General features: G+C 37.0%; 1 long non-coding RNA gene across 2 annotated transcripts in view; it reads right to left on the reverse strand.

The window, feature by feature from the left end:
- Positions 1 to 13,241: 13,241 nt before the first annotated feature.
- Positions 13,242 to 27,182, reverse strand: part of LOC309449994 — a 78,069-nt gene continuing 64,128 nt past the window's right edge. Inside the window, exons 3-4 of one of the 2 annotated variants that reach the window (XR_014186032.1) lie at positions 13,506 to 13,604; positions 13,242 to 13,343 (exon numbers count right to left, since the gene is read on the reverse strand). This is a non-coding gene — a long non-coding RNA (uncharacterized lncRNA). Of the gene's footprint in view, positions 13,402 to 13,505; positions 13,605 to 27,182 lie in introns of both variants that reach the window. The other variant, XR_014186033.1, reaches the window with a different exon arrangement.

The raw sequence follows: 27,182 nt of genomic DNA on the forward strand, positions 1-27,182 counted from the left end.
TTTCTGAAGTACCAGGAGGTTTCAGAGGGAGATGTCATCCAACGAGTCACTGTGTATTCTTTATGTACATTGAGAAGATTATAGATAGAGGTTTTCCCTGACTCGCTCTTTCTAGAAGGTGACTTAAATACAGCAGACCTCATGTTTGAGTGAAACTGGTGATGTTGAGAGGGAGCCAGCACCCAAGAGCAGTCCAGAGAGAGCACTGGCAAAAAGTCATTCTATAGGCAGTTTTCCAGGGAAGTGAAGAGAATATTCTGGAGAAAACATCAAAGAAGCCCATATTTAGAAGTATAGACATGGCAGTAAAATCAGGGCTGTTCATAAAGGTATCCAGTGGTAATTCCTAGACCATGGACAACTTCATATCAAGTGTATGGTTTTACAAAGTGATTGTCAATGAGGTGGCTAAGAGAACGATTGACAAATTGTTTTTCTTTTTATTTTGAACGCCTTATTATTTTGAGGCTCTTATTCACTCTCATTTTTTTCCCTTACAGCACATGACCCAGACAGAGAGGCAAATTAAATTGAATAAATACAAATCAATTTACAAAATAATTTACTGTTCTGTTCAGAAAACTGACAAAATTTTGAAATCTGACACCCTGAGACTCCCTAGGACTTGGGAAGCAGCATGACTTATAAAACTCTTGTTCCTAAATTGGAGTGGTTGGGAAAGAAAATGCTAAACACAGCCACATTTTCATCTATAAAGAAAAACTGTCATTGGTCCAGAACTGAACATTGCCTATTCTGGGCCTTAAGCCAGGATGATTTAGTAGAGAGGGAAGGAGGGGAGGCGGGAGGGAAGGAGCCTACATTTGGAGAGAGAATGAGGAAATGTTTCTCTGGCAGGTTGATTTAAAGGAAAGGCAGCTGTCTGAAACTGTTTAGGGAGACAGCATCGTACAGTGGATCTTGGGGGAAAGTGGTTACTGGGCACACAATGCAGACAGACACTGATGTGCAGGAAATGGAAAAGCATGTGAATAATGTACTTGCACACAGTTCTGAAGCTTTGGGAGCCTGTAAATTTTGAAGGATGATCTTTTTCCTCAGTAGTTTAATATGTCTCAAATAGTGAGGAACAAACCAAATCCTTGTAGCCTGCAGTAAAGCTGTACTGGAAGACAGCAGCTGTCCGCCACCTCCCTCTGTTGTGTCTCCAGGTGAAGGACATTCACTGGCTTTCCAGTTCAGCCAAGCTTGTGGGAGTTTCAATAACATAATTGGAGTTTAATGAACATAAAAAATCCAAACCTGAGTTCCAGCAGGGTTTAGTACAATATTTTGCACAGCTCGGTAGATGATTCATGGAAAAGTTAATGCATAAAACTGCAAGACATCATCTCTTCTGTCATGGTGCTACTCCAAGTCCCTGTGCGAAGGATCTGCCAACAGATGGTGGGTGCTGTTACAAATAGGAGACCAAGGGCTTTCATTTTCATGCACTGAGGTGCAGCACATCCTGAATGGGCAAGGGCTGCTTTAGCTTGTCATCCCAACAGGCTTCAGTTCAGACTGTGCTAACAGACAGATTGCATGTGTCAAAGCTACTGGAAGTGCTCCAGTAGGTAGTGCAGAGAGCCTGGTGCTAAGATGCTTTAGATACAGGGCATAAGGTGGATTTGACAGGGTGAGTTAGAGGTACATATTGGACATGTGGCTAAATGAAGGAGCATGGCCATGGGACAGGCAGGAGACCCTGGGTGCCACTCCAACCAGTCTCCACTACCGATGAACAAGGGCTTGTTAGTGTGAATTCAGGGGCAGATCTTATTTGCATCTTCCTGTCCTGTCTTTCATTTATTCTCCTGCTTTCCTGCAAGACTGGCAGCTCAGATACTGGGTCCAAGAATCATGACTTTTCCCAGAGCTGTTTCTAACCTTCTCTGAGGACAGTTTGTGCATTAATCTTCTCTACTTTCTATGTTGAACAAATTTTCCAGAAGGCACAAGCCAATTTTCAACACTTTTTTTTTTTTTTTCTTTTCAGAGAGTCAATCTTTTCCTATTCTTCTAAGGGGCTAAGGATGTCCCTGACAAAGTTACCTCACTTAATCCTAGACACTGGTGAGAAATTTATTAAAAATATTGTTTTCTGCATGACAGAGTATTGTAATACACAGAGTATACAATACTTTAAATCCCCTAAATTTCATTATTGTTACGCACAATGTAATATCCAGAAATTTTCCTCAGTAAACATTATTAGCATACAGTTGATGCAGTAAATCTGGAAGGACAAGATCTTGCATACCTTTGGGACAGTTATGAGTCACAGCTATTTTATATCCCTATGAGAAAGTATTATAATACATTTAAGTCTCTATCCCAAACTGTAACTAGGTTAACAGCATTTTGCCTTTCCACATTCCTCCATAGACTCAATTGATATGACATTCACCATTTCTTGTCTTGAATTAGTGCATAATGCTGAAATGTGCTGTTAAAGACTTCCTTATTTTGCCTTATTTTTATGCAGTGAATGAATGAAATAACTCCTGCGAATAATTTGTACATGGGTTGGGTAAGCCATAAAATATTTTGTGAGACACTGAGATGCAAAGGTAGCATGAGCATGTAAAAGCTTTGGATATTTATAGCAACAATTTGTACGAAATTAATTTGTGAATAAGCTGAAATGTAAAGATACAAAGGAGAAAAGCAGAACAAACAAAAGCTTCAGGGTAAAATATTATATTTGGAAAAGATGGCAGAAGGCTTGAGTTGTGAGGAAAGATTTACTAGCCCATGAAAAAAATATGTGAGAGAAACTGTAATCCATGTAAAGTCATTAGGAATAACTGCTGCAAATACTAGAGACGCTGGAGAGACAAAATTGCTTTAGCAATAGAGTCCATCTAAACAGTCAGAGAAGTGATCTGGGAAACGAAAGAGCATATTTTTAAGGAATGATGTAAAAGAGTTGGAACAAATAAATGGCTGATTGTAAATGTCCACATAAGCTCCCTGCAAGACTTGAAGTGCCTGTGATGGTTTTGTATGAGAAGTGACAAATATCCTGAGTTTCCTAAAACTATGAATAGTATCTATATATTTTATTAAGGTAGAGAGAGAGAAAGAAAGGAACTGGAAAAACATGGAGAGAAAATTCAAATGTGAACCAAAGGAGCAAGGCAAGCCACTTTCCACAATCTGGCACTTAGCATTCATTAGTACCTCATATATGAATTTTAACTTAGCCAAATATAAAACCTGCTTGTTATAGATTATTATATAAGAACAGAGGTGAAAAAACATTGCAGATGAAATGTTGGAAATTTTTCCACTGACTCAAATAGCATCATGGTTTCAGTTAGAGAGACATTCCCCATTTAAATGTCATGCCTGAGGACTGAGGGCTGAATTGCACATTCATTGGCAAGAGCTAATACAGATCCAGCACTTCTGTACCTTATCTTCAACGTCTGCTGTAAAATTTATAACTATCTTAAATTACTGCAGATTTGTCCATAAGTGATATATTTTATCTTTAATCTAATTAAAATCTATTTGAGGAAAAGATTGCCATTAATAATATAAATTTGATAAAGCAGTCGATCTCTGTGTGTTAAAATTTGAAGAAATTTCCACTTAATACACATATCAATATTGACTGAATTATAAAAGTAGTCTGAGGCTATTGTGAGGAACAATAAGGAAATGAATGATTTTGTTGCATTTTAATTTAATATGTAATTCAAATCGCCAGTAGCATAGCAATTTTAGTGTTAATATTGTCTTGGGAGTGATGCAAAATGACAGACAACATAAAAATTAAATGGTTTGGAAAACACTGGTCAGAATCTGGTTGTAGTTAAATAAAGCTTGGAACATCCTGACCTTCCATACAGCCAGATGTGGAAAATGTACTTCAAAGTCTTTAAGACAGAGCTAGTGTCATACAAGATTAATGAGTACTATTCCTGAAGGAAATCAGGGTCCTTGTAATCTTGGAATCCAGGAAAACAAGGCATATGTATAAAGTACAAACTGATATTCTCTAAATAACCTGGAAGAAATTATGTTTCTTGTCTGCAGCTGGCCAAATGGTTTAAAAGAATTTGTTACCTGTTCAGTTAGTGTTTCAATTTATTTAATTTAGCAGTTCCTTAACACAAGCTGTATCCTTTATTGAGATCATTATATTTTTAAGTTTCACAAAATAAGCTATTTATAAATCTTTTTAAAATGTATAATTTGAAATATTTTCAGAATTTCCACTATTTCAAGTTACTGTGTGGGAACATTCATTTCAATTTACCTGTGTACTAATGAAACGATAAAACAATTTGGTTTGGGAGCAGAGAAAAATAATTCATAATGCTTATTTATCCAACTGTAATGAATCAATACTTCAAAATTTAATTACTAACACACCTTAATACTTCATGATCAAGAGAGGCTATCATTTAAAGAAGAATATACTTTGAAAAAAAAATCATATAATTCATATTACTTCCTGGTAGAAAAAATTAAGTTAGTCAAATTTATTGCTATGAATTCTTTTGCATTTTTCAGCTACTATTTGATTAGAATTGCTAGCATTTAGTAGGATATTCACCATGTTATCATATAAACCTATATTTTATACAATTATATATTTTCTTTCAGATTTCACGTTTATGGTCTCTCATTTCTGTTTCATTTACTCAGTAGAGTAACATCAGGCAGAAATGACCACACGGAATTCCTTGATACAAGGAACTGTGTGTGGAAAGATGCAGATGCACTTCACAACCCTTCTTCATGGAGAGGTTATTGAAATAAAGATTTTAACATTTCTTCCTCTTTACTTTCTCCTTCAAAGAGAAGAAAACCAAACCAAACCAAACCATCCAACCAAGCAAAACCCCACAAAAAACTAAACGAAACCACAAACAAACAAAACAAGCAAAAAAACTCAACAACATCAACACCACAACCCATATCCAGTCAGTTCTACTTTATTCAACAAAATGGAGGAACAAATGGCTTGAAGAATCAGTAACAAGGTATGAAGCCTTTTGTCTCTATGTCTATGATTTAAACACAGCTTAGGTTAAAACTGACTGAAATCTGTTCCCAAGAGACTGCTGTTCAAGCAAAAAGCCTTTGGTCGTTTCGGCACGATCTCCGTGTACTGTATAATTGCATCTTAGTAACCAGCATCACAACTGTTGTCCCTGCAGCCTCTGCAAGGAAGCTAGAAAATAGTCCCAGGGAACAAAATACTGTCTCTACAAAATAATCCCCTTGGGAGTCCCGGGACACTCTGAGAGAAATGTGCAGATAAAGCTTTCACTGTGGCTTTTTTTGTATGTGTACTTATATGTACACATGTGTATTTGCTTGGTTTTGGTCGAGCAGGAATGCGTGTGCCAGACACAGCAAGGAAACCCAAGGAGTAACCTGTGCAGCATTGTACTGGGTGAACTTTGTTCGGAGACAAACTTTAAGCAAAGCCAGCAATCAATGCACACAATTTAATTTGACTAACCCATCTATATCAAGAAAAAATAAAAAAAAAAATCACTCCTCAACCCCACCTTGTCTGTACTTAAATAAATTAATTCCAAATAGAATTACTGTCAAACAACTCAGCAGTTCTGTAGCTCTAATGAAAGCTTTTTCCCCTTGGCCCCTCCTTGCAAACACTTAAGTAAATTAGCACAATGTAGACAAAGCCATACACAGATCAAAGGAGCAAATCATATTAAACGGCGTAAGACTGTTAATGTCCTTCTTTTAGACAGAAAATGAACTTTTGCTTCTGTTTTCCCAAGGTACAGACCCACTGTAAAGCCTGTGAGATCAGGGTCAATTAACTCTCTCCACCTGTCAGAGGATCTATGCACCTGTTCCTCTCCAGCAGAACATTTATGTGGGATGCAGAACCAGAAAAAAATGCTCTAATGTGGCTTTTCAAATCCTAAAAAAAAAAGATAATTTCCTAGTTTTGATGTTAAGTTCTCTCCATCATCTACCCACTTCCCCTGATATTTTCTTAGTCCTGTCTGCTCCGAAGCACCATATTCAGAAAATTCTAAAGCCTGATAACCATTTTTGCACAGGTTTGTATTGCTTCTTTACCTCACTATTTCTATTGCCCTTCTACAAAGCCCTGGATTTCTTAAATGAAGGAGGTTACAAGTCTCCCCACTGCTATCTGTATGCCTCATTTTGTCTTTTTAAGATGATAATGTACCACTATTATGCTGCTTTTATTGTCTGTAGTTCTGAAACTTTAGAAGATAACCTAGTTTATTGCCTAAATATGGACATAATTAATAGCCACTGAGGAATAAACTGATTCATTAGCTGCTCTGAAAACTCCTTTCCAGTGTCAGGGGTGTAACTACAATTGCCTTCTCCTGAGACCAGCGTGTGAGGGTACAGTGCTTGACAAAACAAAACAAAAACCAAAACACACCACAAAAGTGGGGCTTTTAGTTACAGGAAGAATTAATTCTTTAGAAAAGTACAGATTTGGTACCCCAGACAACCTCTAACACCAGTAGAGGCTGGGAAATGCCACCCTACAGCCCAGCAGCAGGATTAATCAAGGTAGAGATCTGCAGTGTTTGGCCTCCCCTTTTTGAGCCCCTTTTTCAAGACGGAGACCAGCCTCGCTGGTACTATCTCTGGATAACGGTGTGTGAGCATGGCTGTTGTTGCTCCCAGCCAGGGACGCACACAGCAGTGTGTGGGCAGAGCAACCATGTGCCTCACAGTTGGCCAGCTATAGAAGGAGATAAATGTCCTTTGCAACAGGAGAGGTCATGCTCCTTCAGCCCAAAAGAAACAGTCTTCATCTGCTAAATAGCCCTTCAGCTGGGATTCATTAAGGAGCAGATATTTTAAGAAGATGATGATGGCTTGGGGAAGTGTGTTTTACATCTTCCTCTCTGTTCTGGAAGGGTCTTTGCTGGCCTCTGAAGGCACCTGCCCACCTGGAGCTGTCCCAGAAAAGTCAGTCCTTCCTCCTCAGCCCAGTCAAACAGGCGATTGACTTACGTTTCCCCAGCTACAAGAGCTACTTAATTTAAATGCCTTGAGGCAGGAACCTGATTTACTTTCAAGCCCTCTGAGGTCCCCCATTTAGAGGAATGGTTTATCTCATGTTGGCAAAAGGCAAGGTCAAAGGTCAGTTTGAATGTGTGGTAGGGTTGAGGACACTTTGATCCTTCAGTGTTTGCTTTTCTTTAATCTTGCACTTCTTGCTGCTTTATGATAAATGGATCTAGGTAAAAAAAGGACTCGGCAACTTCTCACAATCAATTCGGCAACATTTTTTAAAGCAATGGTAAAGCAACTCACTTCTTTCTTGGTTTTATGTTTTACCTCTCAGGCTTTTTGTAGTCCTAATGTTTGCTAAGATAGCAACACAATACACGACTCTTCAGAATGGTATCTTTGCACAGAACTGTGAAATTCCAAAAGCTAAGACGTTGTGAAATGAGTATAAATTATTATAATTCATAGGATTGCCCCCAAAAGGCTTGCAGCCCCCCGAATAATCAAACAAGCCAACCAGCCAAGTCTACTGAGATCGGACTTCAGTTTACAATAGCCTGGCCCTCAGCACTGAATCATCCCCATCCTAAGTCAGTCAGACTAACACACTTTCTTTCTCATTCTTATTGTGTGCTTCTCTTGAATTACTTTTCTTTCAGCACTCTGCTGCTTGTTTGCTGTATTTTAGGGTGGAAGGTCTTTTATTTGTTTTTCTTCTGGCTGCATGGCTTCATCAGAGGTCATTCTTTGAAATGACACAAAATGGTTGTTCTCAGTTTTTTAAAAGACTGATTTCTTGTGACATACATGACACTTGTCAGCATTCGCTTGTGAGATAAAACTGAGTACTTGAGAGCTTTGAAAGAGTAAAAATAAGTCAACACCAAAGAAGGTCACCCAAAACTCACATGCTTTTTGTTACTTGGGATGTTTGAGAGCCGAATGGGAAGAGAAACAACCTTATTTGCAGTCTTCCAATTTCCATATTTTTCTTTCTGTTCCCATTATATCAGAATGAAAAACAGCTGTTTATCAGTTCAGTTTGCTTTGTTGATTGTGGTTTTGGCAGATGAATGAGATTCTTCTTTTGTGCTTCTTGTATTTTTCACTGTACCAAAGTCTATTAGAGAGGAAGAGTACTGAATATTAATTCCAGACACTGCATTGTAATGTTGTACCTTGCATTCCTGTTCAGATGCATTAGCATTCCAGTTCAAATACATTAACATTCCTAGACCCTGTCTGACCTCACTTGTGCTGATTTTACACTTACATAACTGCTGACTGCTAAAGAGTTGTTCTTAATCTATACTGCATTGTTTTTACTGAATATTTGTTTGCAAGTGCATTTAGAAATGCTTGGTTATTTACTGCACTTCTATTTATAATATTATTTTGCTAAGAAGAGGGCTTTTAGCACTTATCTTGTGAGGCCGCTACATACATCACAATAGATTACACATTTTAATTATTTTTCTTACATTTTAATTTAATTCTTTCCTTTAGTATTCTTCCTCTTAATCATCCCTCTTAACAAACATTCCCACTATTTATGTGCAACAATTGTTCTCCTCTTTTGATGTACATCCTTTTCTTGATCTGGTAAAACATTTCTCATGTGAGGAGCAGAAACATTCAGTGGCTTGTTCCAGTCACCAGGAAAGCCAGGAGCAGAATGAAAACAACCTGCTTCCTACCTTTGAACCACCACATTTCCCTGCACTTTTCACTGTTCTCATCTTAGCTACTTTGAATCCTTTGAATTTCTGAGTCAAATAAGGAATTTCCTAGCTACTGATGAATAAATCTAATGACTATTCCGTGTGTGCTCTTTACTTTGTCTCATTTATGTATACCCAGGGGGAAATAAAATGGCTTGTATTTTAAGTTTCTAAAGCAAATTATAGGTCATTAACAGACTTCTGGTGTTTACTACTGATGATTACTGAATGAGAGGGAAATGAACTAAAAAGCAGTGGTTTTAGACTGATCAGGTTTAACTTCCATCTTTCTGGAGGTTAGATAGTCTCAGGGTGGGAGAGATAGCGTTCTTCAGCGTTTAGTTGAAAAGGAACGTAACAGAGAGAAGAAATGATCTTCAGGATCCGCAGGATTTTTATTTTTTTTAATATACATTTTGAATGTATTACAGAGCTTCTGACAGCAACATGTAGAGGAGATAAGAGCAGCAGGAAATAGCATGGAAGAATCTGAGACAAAATCTCAAATAACACTTGGGAGTAATTTCTTCAGAATCAGACAAGTCATCCCAAAATATATTTTATCTTGCTTACCCTTAGCATGTTATTAGAATAAAACATAAATTGTCTTCATGCAAATGTTATTTCAAGGCAAGAACAATAATAAGTAATGTTCTTATCACAGCATTATATTGTCTTGTCAGCTGCTAGCACTGTTTAGGAATACCTTTTCTCCTCATTTTGTTCTATAGTGGTTGAAACACAGCTACTATTTTGGGCTGCTTTGTGACTTGATGTTAAATATATTCAGCTGTCTCCCACTTATTTACAAAGACAGGAATGTTGATTTAAATGTGAATTAGAAAACATCTTTCTTCAGCATGTGGAAAAACTAGCTTGTCTTTTTAGAATTGGTTGCAAGATTTCTAGTCAAGTGGATCTCAACTGATAAATGGTGAATCAGCAGAACTGAAGCTTTCTGTGGGTCATGATGACTGCACAACAATTGTGGAAATCTGGGTAGTAGGTACGTTCTAAGCTACCTCCAGATCTACCAGGCTGAATAGTGTTATAAATGCTGAAGACTTTGTCATTCAACTACAAATCACTAGCAGTCACTGATAACCTCTATCACATGTGACAGGTGTATATTAGAAGGATTCCTTTCCATTTTAAAAGCACTATAGTAGTCCAAAAACTCTGTCCTATAATCTCCAAGCATCCTATTCCTGGTTTTGTCATTATTAATATTGCTGTTATTATTGCTGCTACTACAGCTGGTTTTATTCCCTGTTGCAAAGGCATGCACAGATATCAGAGAATTAATTATTTCCTTTGTCTTGCCATTATTTCTAAGACTGACAGCAACTTATTTCAAATGACTGAATCCCAAGAACACCCATTTTCTTTTGAGAGCTTATCAAATATAGTAAACTATGATTAGTGAATGCTAATCATTTGTATTCACTGGAGAAATTGATGTTTAATCAAGTTAATCTCATTGTCTATAAACAGTCTTTGACATCCTTTAAAGAAACAATTGAATCTTCTTTTAGGGTATTGATTCAGGGGATTAGGAATGGTTTATCTACAACCTTTTATCTCTTAGGCTGCCAGAGCGTGTCTCTGAAAGTTGTTGATATTACAGTCTGTGCCTTAAATTTATTTGACTAGTCACAGAGATCCTATGTTCTGGCTGCTGGTCTGTGATCCAGCTGTTGTGTGAACTGTCCATGGGTTCTGAACTCATGTTCAAGGCCATGCATACTTATCTGCAGTACATCCAGAGGGTGATGGCAGAGGGAGAGCTGGGACAGGGAGGAAGGAAGGAAAGCTGAACCCGTGATAGCACTTTTGTGTGTGCTCTAATGGTCATATAGTGCAGACAGGCAATCACACTGTGACCCAACAACACCAGGCATTCCATCTGCTGTCATCATGGAGGCAAAATTCAGTTGCCTAAATATAACTTTCTGCTTCCATTTTAGATACTGTGGTCTCCTGCTGTCACTCCAAAAGGGCAGAGGTCTCCTTCATGTCCTGTGTCATATGTCTCAATCTCATGCAGAAATGAGCACTAATGGCACAGTATGTTGTCCTTGCCTGATTTTTATGCAATGAAACACACCTCATGACAAGACAGTCCTCACCTGTCCCCAGGGCAGTGGGATTTCGAACCAAAGAGATCCACTCAATCACTGCCCTACAGTGTGGGTACAGACAGACCTGCTATGGAAATCACACGTGAATACAGATGCCCAGTCAGAGATCACACCAGGAGTCAGCATCTTCTCTGGATGCAGCTGCTAAAGACAAAGCAGGCATTACCTGATAAGCAGGAGTTTGTTCTTTTGCCTGAATACAAGTGTGAATTAATTTAATATATATTTTCCATGAAAACTCACACATATGACCTCCTATATGGTTTTAATAAGGATATGAGGTTGTTGCAATTAGCCTGAAAAGTGATCAGAGACACAGAGATACCAGTGTAACAACTAAATACATGTCCATGGGCACATTAAAGTATTATTTTCCCAGCTCAGAAAAAGATGATACAGAAAGCTGTGGTCAAATAGAGAATTTTATTTCATTATTGTAGTCAGTGGTTACCTAATTAGTCAAGCATTAGTTCCAATACTTCTTTCACCAACTCAAATAATAGCAAATAATTCAGACTATTGGCAAGAAAATAATCTTCAGGAGTGTTTTCACAAAAACATATGCACAAACCCTCAACAGTAATTTATGCTCCTCCAAATAGTGTTATTATTACCCAGCTGACTTCTTGAACTGGTGGTTTCTTACGAAGTTTTTGTTTCTGAAGCAATAACATGAGGATTGATCATTTCTGGAAATAAATCTTAAGGAAAACCTTTTCAGACTTTCTCTTTGGGCTGCCAATGGACCTTCTGTTTGCTGAACATTTGTCTATTTATTTCAGTCTCATCTGATGTAGGTGACTTGTCAGAACTTTTCAGTCCTTTCTACTGTTCAGTTTGTGATGCAACTTACTATAACAAGCAGCCTCTGAACTGGAGCTGGATGGCAAATTTAACTCTCATCTATAGAAAGGGATGTAGAGGACATCTTGGGAATTATAGGTCAGTGAGCCTGATTTCCATTCCTGGCAGCGTGGTCTATGATGAAGAGTAGGATCATTGTGCTCTTTTTCTCCTCAGTGCACACCAAACAGTTAGTGAGTTATATGCATGTTGTGGGGGAGTAATGTATGAGCGATAATCATCATGCAAGGCATTGCTTAGTAATTTTCTTCCATTTACACTGACAGTTTGCCATAGAAACGAAGACATAAAGCCCAGCAAATATGAAGAAAATAATCAACTGCAGCTTAATTTGGGATTAATAAGCATGTTATTTACTATTTTCTGTGTTGTTTTGTCTGCCTTTTGAGTTACGAGAGAAAAATTGGTCCTCTTTAGTACTACATTTTGATGGTTTTTAGATGGATTTTCTAATGTCACACTGTACCTAAAAACATGCTGCTACACAGTGAGCAAATCCTTCCCTGAGATGCTGGGCCTTCAGTTTCACTAAGTCAAACTACATAATCATTTCAGTGCTTAAAATATGTACCAAGTGTTCTAGCTTGCTTTTTCTGCCACAGATCTAAATGCAAGTTCCTAATTCTCAGAGTTTTTGTAGTCTGACACTTCTCAAATATAATGTTACTTCCCCTCAGGACAGAAAAATTTTCATAATGCTCTGGGGAGGTGGACTGGCTTTAACCTGAACATTCTGAGAAGTTCTCTGCACACTTTTGTGGACAGTTGCAATGGTACACACAGCAGAGGTTGAGAGGTTCCATGGAAATCAGCAGACATTACTGAATCCATGAGGAACTCAGATCTGTGAGATTATTTCTCTCAAGAATTCCCAAAACAGACTACAATTATTCAGGCAGAGGACCCTGGAATTTTTTACACCTAGGAGCCTTGTTATTTTGTCTCAGTGATTCTGTGTTTTTACATTGATATATGATTAACGATGAAATCACGACCATTTTCATTTTATTGATGAAGAAATGACTTTCACATGTAAAACTAAGAGAAATTAGGAGAATCTAGCTATTTCTTTTCTAGGGAGAGGGTAGATAAGAGGTTAATGTTTCAATATTCTACATTTGGGAGGACAAATCTATACATTGAATTAATTTCCTCCAGAGACAAGGATGTTGCACACAATCTGTACAGCAACCACTACTTAAGGTTTATGTGAGAACAGTTCAGAATGGTTCAATCTACTCCATTTTCTAATTATGTTGCAGCATATCTCACCCCAAATATGGATAACATTAGCTGAATCTTTACTTTTATGACTAATATTATGTCACATATGACATTTTTCAATAGAATATAACTGAAAAGTTCCTTCCACAGGAAGAAATAGAAAAAAGAAAAAAAAAAGAGTCAGTGAAAAGTAGCTGGAAGATTGACAAAATTTACTGAAAGACTAGTCAGAATTAAGAAAACAATCATTACAAAGCAAGTGAAATAGAAGACAAACAAAAATATATCTGTGTTTAAAATAGATTACATGGAGACATCAGGTTTACATTCTAATTTCAATAAAGTCAATGGCAGTGCTGTCACCGTCTTCAAAGATGAAAGAGCAGGATTCCTGGAAAACAAATTCCAGTTTCTCTGAAGCAGTGCAAATTATCAAAAACACATGGTCACTGCAGAGAACAAAGTGTGGGTCAATCCACATTTTTTACCTTTAATGGAAATAACTTTGCAACATTTCAGTAAACAGGGGCTAAATTTTTATTATTAATCTTACCTCTTTAAAGAGATTCATGCCTGTTAGTGGAGGAACATTCTGACATTGACTACAGTTAATGATGGTGTAGAACAATGTTGTAAAATTGTTATTCTATATCTGCACAGATGAGAAACAAGATACAAAATAAATACATAACTAACACATCCTTCATCTTTGTCTGTAGAAATTCTAAGTATTTAATGTTGAAACCAAAATGTTAATTTTGGATTTATTGGTAAAAAGAGCAGTTAAATGCATCTAAATTTCATAATACATGTAAGAAAACCAAATTTTAACGAGTACTGGAAAAGGGAAGGGCCAAAAGGGACAAATATGTATGGCACAAAGAATTTATTTTATCAAAAGGAGGCAGACTTTGGAGATTTCATTTCTGAGGTCAATAAAATAAATTGTATCTTGCACTATGTGCAGCCTTTCTTGATCAGATGTCTATGAAAATCAAGGTCAATGAAATTTAGATCCTGTCCCATCTTCCAATGGACTTTGTAGTAGTATAAAACAAATAAATTGTCCTTTGCTGGCTGAGTTCTAATCCCCTAAGACTACTTAAAGTTTCACTTTTTTTCTCTCAAAAGGCAATAAATCAAATAAACTAACTTGTAGTATTATTCTTCTGCACATAAAAAAAAAAAAAAAATACAACAAAGGAAGAATTCACCTTGTCCAACTTTATGCTCTCAGCTGATCTGGTATGAAGATCAGTGCTGGTCATCATTTGATTCTTTAGACGCTGAAATATACAGCAAGAAGTTCATCTCCTTAGCACATATCATTTAATCATATCAGCCTGAACCTTTGTGTTCAGGCCAATTGATTCTCCTATTAAGACAGAAAATGGCTTTCCTCAGATCTTTAATGTTTTCAGACCTAGTGGGAAACCACGTAGCCATCAAACAAAGACTGCTATGGCACCAAAACTATTGAACAACCCACTGCAGTGATCTTTAAATAAGGTTGCTATTTATTACTTGTTCTCCCAGTAGGTGAAAAAATCAATTGAATCAAGATGAAGTAGACTGCCCTGTTTAGTTGTGAAAAACTAGAGTGTCTTAGGTGGATAAATTGCATATACTTTTTAAAATTAATGCACAGCAGCTCTTTTATAGGTAACAAAGGGAAAAGTGATGAGTGTTATTGCCTGAAAGATTGACAGTTTTTCCCAGTGTAGCAAGAGGGACCTGTGGAAAAAATGTTCCACATGTCTCTGATAACTCTAGGAGAAGGAGGAAACTAATCTTGTGCTCCAGTGCTTCTGAGTGGAGCTCCAGCATTTGTCTTCAGAAGGCTTTTCAGAAAATGGTTCAGGAAGTTTCGTCACCCGGTAATTTTTTCAACTTGTCAAAACTAAGGACCTTTTCAAAGCTGAACCTGTCCCACAGCTTCGAAGTATTAAGGCATCTAATTCAGCAAAGTTTCAGTAGGAATTACCTGTGAAGACCTGCACGTGCACAGCAGACCCAGAGATGTGGTGAAGCCGGGAATGATGACTCAGCTCCTTCTTCCTCAAGCCAGCCAGCCAGCCTGAGAGTTGTTTAGTTAGAGCCAGCCTATCAGGCCCTTCATTCTAAAATAAACATCAGAAAGGAGATGGAGCAAATGAAAATATTTCACAACCCTCATGGTGGATGGATATCTGTAGGTTCGGTTTTTCCACAGATTTGCAAGTGTGCATTTCTGTGCGTGATCTTTCAGGCTGAAGGCAGATGTGCGATTCTTTTCTTCCTTACAGATGTCCTTGCTATTGGCTAAGTGTTGATTTGTACAATGCTGCTAGATGTCTTTGACTGATCTCTATTCTCTTAGCAGTGAACAGTGAAAGGATGTGACATTTTAAGTTGTTTCTATTTTCAGGTGTTGGAACATGAAAGATCTATATCAAACAGGCTTGGGAGCAAGCACACTGGGATTCGATTACAAGACGTTCTGTCTAAATATTGACATTTCCCTTAAACTCAGGGACAGTCTAAAGAACTGGTTTCCTCCTCACTTCTCAAGGTACATAGACAAATGGAAATAAGAATCTGAATTTTTGAGTTTCAAGTACCTCCTCTTTATTTTTTTTAATTGATGTATATATTTTCCTCACATTTTAAATCGACAACAGCAAAAGATCTGTGTCCCAATATGGTAGCTTTCATTTGTAACACTGCCCAAAAGCTGTCCTGTTAAGGCAGTCTTAGCATTTGCCACTTTATGACAACAGAATTTTGGGGTGTAACTACTGGTCAGTGAGGTGGGAGCACAGTGAGAGAGCCCCAAAGGTGCTGCCTGCTGTACAGGAAACTCCTGTTTTATTTCAGAAAGAAAATTTACACATTATTTGAATTCAGAAATGTACTGAATTCAGAATTCGTTATAGACTTGGCACTTTTGAGAAAGCAAAAAAACCCCACCTTCTACATCCATTTCATGGTAGGAATAACATTTGAAGTGGTCTAGAGAAATACACATTTGTAAATCATTTCTCCATGATTCTGTCAGAGAATATACAGTTTGGGGACAATTTGGAAATCGTCTGTTTCAAAACCAAATAATATGGAGCTACACAAAAATCTAGAAGAAAAAAAATACTCCAAAATCCAACAAAAATGGAATAGGAAAACACTGGTTTAAATCTGAAGCAAAGCTTTGGGTTACTTGTTTGCTGTCTCAGTTTATCCACAGAAATTATATGACTACTATTACATATTTACTAATCTCCCCAGATTGCCTACTGTGTGTGAAAGTCAAATCTCCAAAGTGCCACTAACTTCAGGCAAGCTCTATTTTGAGCTATTAGCACATGATCACAAAGATAAAACTAATAATGTTTAATTTTTGGTATCACAGCAAAATGAAAAATAAGAGGGATGATTATGTGACCAAGACTAAAAGTCATGTAATATTACAAAGCCTCAATCCCCTTTAGTGTTTTGTGTCATCCTTATTGTGTCTCAAACATTTATATTTTTTAGGAGCAAAGGTAACTCTTTCAGTACATGTATTCACATATTGCACCAAGAAGAGAATTTCACTATAGAGGTCAATGTGTATCTGGTGACATTGGATAATTATTTACTATACTTTTTCAGTATACAAATCACTGTTTAGTTTTTGAAAGCCCTGTTTTCAAAAATAAATACAAAATTCATCATTATTCATGCAGGTTTGTTGTTGCAATTTGGACTGAATCTGATAACTGTCAGCTACACCTCATTAAAAGTGTTCCATGTCAAAAAAATTAATTTCTCTTTAAGGACATGTCCTACACACTTCCTTTGTAAATATATCTAATTTAATGAGTTTTTACATAAGCTACAAAATATTAATATCTAAATGGAATGAAGAATATCAGTTTCACATTGTTTAATGTTATGCATTAAAACACTAATCTCTTGTACATATAGCGTAAGTACATCACAGAAGATACCTGTTATCTTCAGCATTTTACTGCAAAATTGAAAGTTGTTATTAATTCATTCTATATTGATTATGGTAGCCATTAATCACAATGATCTTTATCAGCATTCAGATCGCTAGAAAGAATACCATCGCTCGGAAATTCAATGTTTTATTCCAGAAGGACTGAGTCACCTAAGGTGACTCAAAGTCATAATTTTCATGGCAATATAATGTGCAATTATCAAGTTGATTAATAGTTTATAACTTGAGCCATTTACTCATTTTTCACTTTGTTTGGTTCATGAAAAAATGTAGCTTTTGCAAAATATCTTTTTCCTTATGAATATTTCAAACCAATGGGTAAAAATGGTGTCTTTTCAAAACTGAGGACATCAAATTACAATGAGACAAAACTTGTATGTGCTCTGTCTGGGTATCCCAAACAGAATACCATTACATAATAGCAAACATTTTACCAAGATTTGTTTCAAATACACCTAGGGCACATAACAAAAAAGAAGAATTCTGAAGACTAGTCACAGCCTGTTGTTTGACAGGTAATGCCATATCCACTGCATATGCCCATCCATGCAGAGGCCACATCTTGCTCATTTCAACATAAATTCTCTGCAGATACTTCCCCACAAATGAAATTGTAAAGCTTGTCATTCACTATCATAAAAAGGAGTGCTTTGCTCTGTCCAAAAATATATTGGTGAAAAATTAGAAGTGTCTTTCAACAACACGTGTGACAGGTGTGGATGATATTCAGTATAATGAGACTTGACAACTCAAATGTCACCCCAAGCACTTGAAAGTATAAACACTTATGCTATCTCTTTATTTCAATGCCAATTCTAGTACAGTTCTTACCTTTCTTCATTGCACAGAGAAATATAATGGGTGGAATGGTCTTATTGTAGTTCAGGCACAAGATTCAAATTCTGAATTTCTGTTTTCTTATTCAGCACTAACACAAATCTCTCTGTTCCTATTGTGTCATATGGACAATGACATCCTTTATCACACAATCATTCATGATGAATTTGTGCCTCCATGTTATCCTGCTCAAGTCAATGTGATTTTTCTTCTCCACACAACTAAGCATGCAAATTTGTAGTATCATGGCCTGCTAGAACAAAATCCTATTTGACACAAGTGTCAAAAGTCAAGTTGACGCATCTGATTTCCTGCTCTAAAATTTGGTATAAAATCACTCTGATCAGAATTAGTGATTTAAAAATGTTGTGGAAAGTGAAAAGTGAAGCTGAAAAACAGCGGAAACAAGATGGCATTTTAACCCCAGAGAAATCTGTATCAAAATCCTTGTTGGTTTCAGTGGAACAGCAGTTCCTTCATGCATTACAGCCGATCAGTAAGAAAGACTTACTGTGAACTTCAGGCATTCTACAGCTTTGTAGAACACTTTGAAGTTTTTCATAGAATACCCCCAAGCATCCAAGAAAAGGTGTTGAGAAATGACTGAAAAGGTCAAAAGTAAAAAGAGAAATGAGATAAGGGGGGAAAAATAAAGATTCACTCAGCTAGAAGAGCAGATGTAAGGGTTGAAAATGGGTGAGGTGCACTAACAATTATGGGAAGAAAGAGATCTTGCTATCTTGCTTAGTCAGAGCTCTTTTCCACTGTGAATGAGCAGTAAAGAGAAAATGACTGAGTATCCCAATTTTACTTTTATTTATGTTGTTGCTGCAGTATAACAGTATGTTTCAGCTTTTGTACATAAGTGAAGTAAGTATGGCATAAAATGGAAGTTTCTGCAGTCTGGATGAAAGTCGCAGGTATCAAACTGCTTATGTTGCCAACTTCTAAAGGTTAAAATCACATAAAGTGTCAGAAAAACAAAAAAACTACTGATGAGTACAGGAAGCCTCATCCCTTGTAAATCAGATCTAGACTGGACAAAGGCACCACAACATACTCCAAACAGTGCAAGGTTGTACTGCTGAGAGGTTTCACTATATGACCTATTTGGCCTTTGCTGTTTTTAAATTATGTAATTCTCCTGAATCCTACACTGACGTTTTGAGGCAAAGCCAAGGGCTCCTAAAAACATGTGTTAATTCTTTTCAGAGAGAAATCTAATAAGCCCTCAAAGATCGTCCCAGAAAATCTCCATGTCTGGTAAAGGAGCAAGGGCACCTCCAGGGAAGGCTTTCTTTTCCCCTCTTTTTTCCTGAGTATTTCCTCTGAAATGCATCTAGGACAATTTTTACCAATGCAACCTCTCTGCAGGATTTTAAAATTCCTGCCAGAATAAGAGCCACAACTGCTGCTGGGAAGATGTGAGTGGAGATGAACTGAAGGGTACAAGCAGATGCCTGCAGCAGTGGTGACTTGGTGTGGCAGCAGCTGTTCCCACAGGATGCAGGCACTGCAGGGGTAGAGGAGCACAGCAGCCTCTATGTCAAAAGCTGTACCTGCTGGAGACAGACATGAGTAAGAAGAGTTGGCAAGGGAGCATCAGGGAGCATGAAGCTGGGCCATTAAGTCAGGAAGGGAAATTGCAGCAGGTGGGCAGAGCATAGGGAAGGCTTTGAGATGAGAAGAGTTGAGTGATGGAAGGCAAGCGGATGGGGTAAAATGGCTCAGAGCAGCTCTGAGACAGGAAAGATGAGGGACAGGAGTCCTGAGGGGACTGAGGGAAAGATGGGAGGCCTCTGTGTTAACAAGGCTTATGGGGCTCAGGGCAGCAAACGCTGAGAAATTGCTATAGGACTCTCCTTCATCTAGGGACCTGAACTCTCATTTGGTGGCAAGAAAATTAGACCAAAACTGTACAGACCTTCCATCTTCCCCAGACCTGCATTTTACTTCCACTTTTGTCTTCAGAAATACAGATAGTTTGAAACACAGGGCTAAACCTTGTGAGCATTAACTGTAATGTCAAATCTGAAGGTAGTTTAGAACTGATAACCTATTTGCCTCACATTTACCCTCCTCCTTACACAGTTATCCCATGGAATCTAACCTTTTGTTAAGCTAGAGGTTTAACTTGACAATTCTCATTTCACTCGTTCTGTTTCCATTGCTCTCTTTGGCCACTCTATAGACTGTGCCAGCAAAAACACCTCAGACTCATACTTGCTGTCAACACACAAAATTTCCAGGATATTTTTTGGGATAGTTCAGACATATCAAAATTGCATAATGTTTTCTCATCAAGAGATCTCACAGGTCCTCATAGCATGTCTAACAAGGCACTTTTAGTGTTCACCAACTCTAACTTGTCTGTGCCATGAAATACCATCTTACTCTACAATGCCCCATTATCAGGCTCTATAATGGTCTCACTGCACTAGTATGCATCACAAGCTATCATAAATTAGTTTGGAAGACAGTGTAAAAGTAAAGGTCCTAAAGAACACCATGCAAGAAGAGAACACGGCATGTTGTTGTGTGGGGCTACACTGCCATACACTCTACAGGGCATATCTCCAACAACATGACCTGGTAGCGTGTCAAGCATGACAGCTGATGAATCTATGGATTCTGGGACCCACCCCAGAAAGATGTTGCCCAAGACGGGCAGTTTCACTTTTCCTTACTGGATGTGCTAGTTGTGGCTGGACCCAGATGGAGACTTGGGACCTCTTGCCAAGCTGAAAAGTGGCTGTTTTTCTGCCCTGGGTATGGGGTGAATGGTTGGGGGAGGCTGGATACTGGATGAGAAGCTTGTGCTTGCAGTTTACAGAGAGACCATATTTGTAGTGCCTGTGTAGGATGATGGTCTTTTGCACATTTTTTTACTCCTAATAGAGGACTGACCCGGGCTACATGGCATTTAGGTATGTCCTTATGATAGAAGACTATCACATGAGACTAGAGATTCATCTGTGATGAGAAGGACTTGAAAGTACATGGATTTGCTGAATTGCTCACAGGTGTTCATTATGGAGATCCATACAACAGGATGCTGTAGGTACAACTCCTCCCTTTTCTGTTTCTCAGATGGGACCTGTGCCGGGGGTTGTTGGGCATTTGGCATGCTTCATGTCAGGGTGATTCACAATGTGCCTAAGGATGTTCTGATGGGTACTGGAAGGTCAGCTTTTCTCTGCCAGTTTTCTCCAGTCGGATTGTGTTCAAGATATCCTGCAGGGCATTCCTGGAGTCATACACTGTGGTCATTCAAAGGATTCAATTTGAAAGCCAAATGAAAGCTTCACAGGTATGATAACTGTGCAATATGGGCAAAATCAGAAGGTCCTCTGTTGCTGTTATATCCAAACATGCACTCAACACAGACCCACTGTATCTGCTCTATCTGTGCTATGCAACACTCCTCTAAAACTCCTGAGACTTGCACTGCTTTCAATTTGAGAAAGATAGCATGAATAATGGATGTCTTATCTTGCAAAAAAATTGAATATATTTCAAATGAGACTAAATATATATTAACATATATCACTGATGTCTTCAAAAATGGACATTTAGCAAACTTTCTGTGTTTAAAAATTTTGTACTGTTTTGTTCAGAGAAAGAAAAATGTCAAAAGTACATCCTGAAATTAGGGCATTTATTAAATGGGAAGGGGGCTGATATTTTATATTTAAACACATTGAGATAAATATTTTCTATGTAAATGTTGATGTAATTCTATTAATTTCATTACCCTTGCAACTGTTTGCATATTAACTTGAGAAAGGATAAAATGTATACCTTCCTTGCATGTTTCTGCAACCAGGTAAGCAGTTGAATCCCAGAGGAGCCCTTCACAATCCCTGCATTGTAGTCTGTGGCTTCATTAAAGCGGTGTGCACCACTCTTGCATAATGAGGTGCGTGTTCTACTGTGAGTAACAGAATAATTTTCTCCGTTGAGCAGACTGCTATGTAAATCAGGAGAATGGAAATTCAAGGAGTCTTGTTTTCATTGCTCCTTCATTACCTCAACACTACATTCCTTTTGGTCACCATATTAAACCCATAAAAGGAAGTGTTCTATTAATAAAAAATAGAACTGAAAAAATATATTACTCCATGTCTATGTTTGTTAAATTAATAATAAGCTAGTGATGAACAAAAATTGTGATTCATTATGCATTCTATGACAAAAAGAATAATTTATAAATTCCAAGTAATGTTATTTCTTCTGTAATAGCAAAATGAATCACCAGCTTTTAATTTTCTGCCATAACTATCTAAACCCCTTCAATAAGAGGTTGGTCTGTCTTGAGGTGTCTAGCAATGTCTGATGGAAGTTCTCATATTTTACACATATGCCACTAATATATCAGCTAAAAAAATGCCCCAGATTACTTGCTTTCAAATTCAGGTATCATCTCGTAATTCATTAGCTATTGTATTACTCCCTGAAGTTTAATCTTAGGTGTTATTTTATGTTTTATTTTATATTTCAACTACTGGATTTAACATTGTATACCTAACAGAAACAAGTGATATACAGCATTTTCCTAGTTGAAAAGAAAGAAATGAATTAATAGTCACCAGCCTTAACATTCAGGTACGTTTGAAAATTGGACACTCTGCTAAAGCTTGTTGAAAAGCAAACTAGTAGTAAAAATATTTTTATTGCAACTTATTATGCATCCTGGATGACCTGCTTCTTGTTTTACAATGCTACAACTTTAATGTTTTTAGTCCCTGTAGATGTAATTGGAATTTTAAATACTAATTAGTACAGAGCAATTAATATAACTCAGTCTCTGATATGGAAGAATTTGTAACATCTTCCCATCAAATAGAGTCTAGCATGCCTTGTGTACGTTGACTGTGTATGTTGCATGGCCACTGTTTTATATGGGATATTAAACATATTTGATATATCTGTATTTTTTATGTGTCACACAGAAAGGAGGAAGCAAAGTTGGCCAGAGACAAATGATATGACCTGTCTTATGAGAAAAAACACCTAATATTGCAGAGATTTTGTTCACTGTCATGAACTTCTGTATCTTCTGTGATAGTCTGCACAGAGACTATACAAGTATGAGTTGAAGGAAAAAAAAAAGACACGTCATACTGTATGGACAGTGGGGTTGGGATATGTACCCTGAAAGATTTTATCTGATTTTAGCTTTAGATCTTTAAATGAAATCACTCTGAAAAAGATGCTTCAAATGCTCTAATGAGAAAGTATGACACTATAGCCCACCTATGGCTACACATAAACCTTTATCTTACCACTCCATGCACATAAGATAAGAGTCCAAATGCTTATCAATGCTTTTGAATTCTTAAAAAATTTGGCTTGTTAAATACTTTCATCTTGTGATGGAAGTTAGACCTTTTATTGTGGGAAAGCTTGATGAATAACGCATCCTAAAGAATCAGAGCAGATGCTAATATAATGTATTAACTTGTTTCCATTTCTAATGTATTCTCTACTTGCATTAGAAATCTCATTACTGAATTATGACTGAGATCATAGTTTTATAGCAGACCAGCGTGGGAAGATACTGCTGCTCTGGTAGAACTAGCAGTATCTTTGACAGCGGGGAACGAATAAACTCTCTAGGGCACGGCATGCTCTCTTGTTCTGTGTTTGTGCTGTGCATTGCATACGAGGAGCTCAGCTGAAGACCAAAGGTTCTTCAGTGCACCCCTGGCACAAGCAATGCTGATAATCTCATTATCTTTCACCACACAGTCTTTTTCAAGTTTCTGTCTTCATGGAGAAGTATTTAACATAAGATGGAATTTGCCTTGCCTAATTTTAGCAGTCTAAATGTTAGGAACCAGGTATAAGCTGATTGCTCAAGACAGTCTGTAGTCAGAGGAGAAAGACGGTCTTCTCCAGACGGCAATTCTTCCCACCCTACTGAGTGAACTACCATGCTCTGGCAATTTCCATCTCCTTTTTCCTCTCTTGAAATAGGAAACCAAACGTCTGCCTTTAGGAAGGCTGCTATAAAATGCATGTATTCCCCTAAAGCTCTATTTTTAAACCTTCTAAAATGATAAAGGACTTGTATTCCTGTATCTTTCTCTTCCATATCTATTAGCTTTAGAAATAAATTAAGTTTCTTAAAATAGATTTCTTTTTCACTTTTTATGACTTTTGCATTTGATAATGTAACTCCAATTCTATTCTCTATCCCTGGAATAGCTGCATAGGAGTTTTTCAGTCAGAAACTGTCTTCTCTGTGTGTCCATGTTCATAATGTTTAAAATGGGCTCTTCCAAACATGAAAGAGCTTTACTAGTATTTGTTCCCAGAAATCTAAAGCTAGGCCTTACTTTCAGCCAGTTATTATGAGAGTGAAACCCGTTATATCTTTGTGAACCTGTACTAGGATCGTTGGTTCCCACAGTCTTGTGGTTTTTCGACTACCTAGCAGATCTCAGATTTCACTTCTTGTATCCGAAAGTTTGCTTTTGTTAAACAACAGCAACAGTAAAAACAATTACAACAACTGTTCTCTTTTTCCAACTCACCTTTCAATGCACAGCTTGAAAAAATTACCTAAATACATGACAAGTGTATAAAGAAATGGGATAAATAAGAAACCAAAATTCATTAAGATATTTATTGTTGCAAGGCAATGATATGTTATGTAGCATAATGCTTGCATTTTGAATATTATGGCTGGGAATACTATTAAACTTAATTCTTCTCTGGAATCAATGACAATTTATTGTTGTGAGTTTTTTTAGTGGTAGTGGAAGAAGAGCCATAAAATTCTGAAGAACAGCATTGATCTCCAAGATTGACACAAGGGCTTTCCAAAAACCTAGGGATGTCACTGCAAGCTTTTCTCAAAGCTCTCTTAATTGCAAAAGACATAATGATCTGGCTTATTCAAAGTGAATCCCTTTGTTTTTATGGTACCTGTGCACTACAGTAAGTGTATGATGATAAGTTCTATAATAATAGTATAAGAATAAAGGCTTGAAAGAGGAAAGAAATACTTTCACATTGGAGTATGAAATATTGTCTTTTTTCTTCTGATTTATGATCTGTAGTGAAAGCTCTGGTCTCATGGAGCCAAGAGTACCCAAGGGTTTCTTTACCTTTCATTGTACTATTGATGTAATCAGATATGGCCTTGATACTTAACACTGTAAGAAAATTACAGAATGGTCTTGCAGAGACATTAATTTCAGTTTGACACATCACTGGCACTTTGCAGATCTTAAAAATTACCTTAGGTGCTTATATTTCAATTTCAAGGAAAACTGGAATTCATTGATCCAAGTTACTTAGGGAAACTTACCTAGGAAATGAACGTATACACAGTGAAAGAAAAACAGTAAATATTGCATATAAGGAAAGGAGATACAGTTATGTGCTTTTTTTAAAGAAGTTGTGAAAAAAAGCACTTAGTGAATATATATTAACTCATGTTATTAATTCGCAGACAGAATACCGGTAATAATACTTGGAACATGCAATGTATTTGAAGGCTTTAAATTCCATTATCTTTTTACTTTCCTGGTTTCAACAACAGTTGAGGATGTGAGCTGCTTTTGTCCTTAACTTTTTTGCTTGCAACAGCACTTTTTAAAATAAGTGAACATTACTTATTCTTATAAGAATCACTCATATGTTTTTTAAAGTGTATGAATAAAACCGAGCATGTAAAACTCTTACAAAATTTGCAGGCCTAAAGGCAAAGTAGAACTCTGAGAAGAAAATTATTCCAGTTGATTGTTGTGGAAGCTGAGTCTGGTCCTTGCTTAAGCACTTTTTAAGGAAAAACAAGAATTGTTTATAATACCAGAATCTACCTCTTTTCCTTTGCTCCCGTCTTCCTTGCCAGAATATATCTGCATTTGTCAAAGACCAAAATTAAGAACAAGTCTTCTCTCTTAGAGGGTATGTGTTAAATATATGTTTATTTTTCCATCTAAAGTGAAGGGAGTGCTTAGCAATGCTAATTTGGATCAACTCCAGTGAAAAGTTTCCATTAATTTCTATGTCTTTCCTTACCCAATGTGCAGCATGTGTTACAAGGCTTCATTCAGGAGCATTTGGGAAGTGCTTTGAGATCCCTGGTGGATGTCATTCTGGCAGTGTAAGCTACTCTTAGGATAGATTGAAAATCTACCACTGGAACTATTCCCTGGCACAATAAGCCAATTACACTACACTAAAATACTACATGATACTATATTGATTCTGTTAAATTTACCTAAGGAATTAAGTGATTAAGACAAGCTATCTCCTTCTGTGCCTGGTTGCTTACCTGCCTGCTTGCCAGAATGCTTGAATGGGCTGCCAGACTGCCATATTCTTTCAGTAACTGAATTTCCACCTGCCCGTAGTGTTCTGCTGCTGACTCCCCAGGGACTCAGGATAATAGGATATGTCTAGCTAAATAGAAAGCTGAAAATGCAGTGATTTTCTTTTTGTTGTTGCTTTTCTTCTTGTTACTTTTCTTTTTAAATTTATTTTTTTAATCACAATTCCTCTTTTGCACAAAAAATAAATTCAAATTTTCAAATTTCTAGCTTTATTCAAAACCATTATTACTTAAGGTGGAATTCCTTGCCATATTTCTGGTGAGCTCTGGGTAATACAAGTATCTTTTTTCTTTCTTGTTTCCTAATCATGGGGAAACATATCTGGAGGTCAATAGAGCAGTCAATCACTTAACCCAAAATCTTAGGTAAGTCATTTGTGTATCTTATTCTATATTTTCCCACCAAAATCTAAAGCTAGTGAAATATAGAAGTTTGAAATCTGTTTCAGATATCCATCTCAGTGTTGGCCTTTGATGGCACTACTTTCAAAGTATTGATTTTTGTCAGGTTTACATGACAATATGAGGCACATTTATTTTCTAGCTAAAAATGGGGTTTGTATAAGAAAACACTGAAGACTGACACAAATGGGCTCTGTTCCCATCAGGTAATATTTTTCAAACCATCCTTCCAGCAGCAATCTTACTTTTCAAGACAGGTCCACATTTAACTGTTTAGGCTCCCATACATACAATATATATCTATGGCCTGGATATGCTTATTTTTCCTGCATCCCTAAAAATTTAAAACCACTAGCAAAGTATGAAAAGCAGCAATAAATCAGCATGGGTCATAGCAGAATGAGTTTTCCAGTTTAGGTTCAGTTGTTCTCATATTTTACCTTGACTGCGGTTTAAATCACTACAGCAGCATTCCATGAAAAAGAAAAATATTTGAAATATGGTCTTCTAGAAGAAAGTGAAAAAGTGAGGAGGATGGCAAGTTTTAAAGAAGTGGATATGTTTCACCGACTAAATATTTAATGTAATCACAATAGTCTATAAAATTATATAATGAAGACTACACAATCAAATGTATAACAAGAGCAGAAAGTTAAATATTTCAC

The sequence above is a fragment of the Streptopelia decaocto genome (genome assembly GCF_964273445.1).
Source record: "Streptopelia decaocto genome assembly, chromosome: 1".
NCBI classification, from domain to species: domain Eukaryota; kingdom Metazoa; phylum Chordata; class Aves; order Columbiformes; family Columbidae; genus Streptopelia; species Streptopelia decaocto.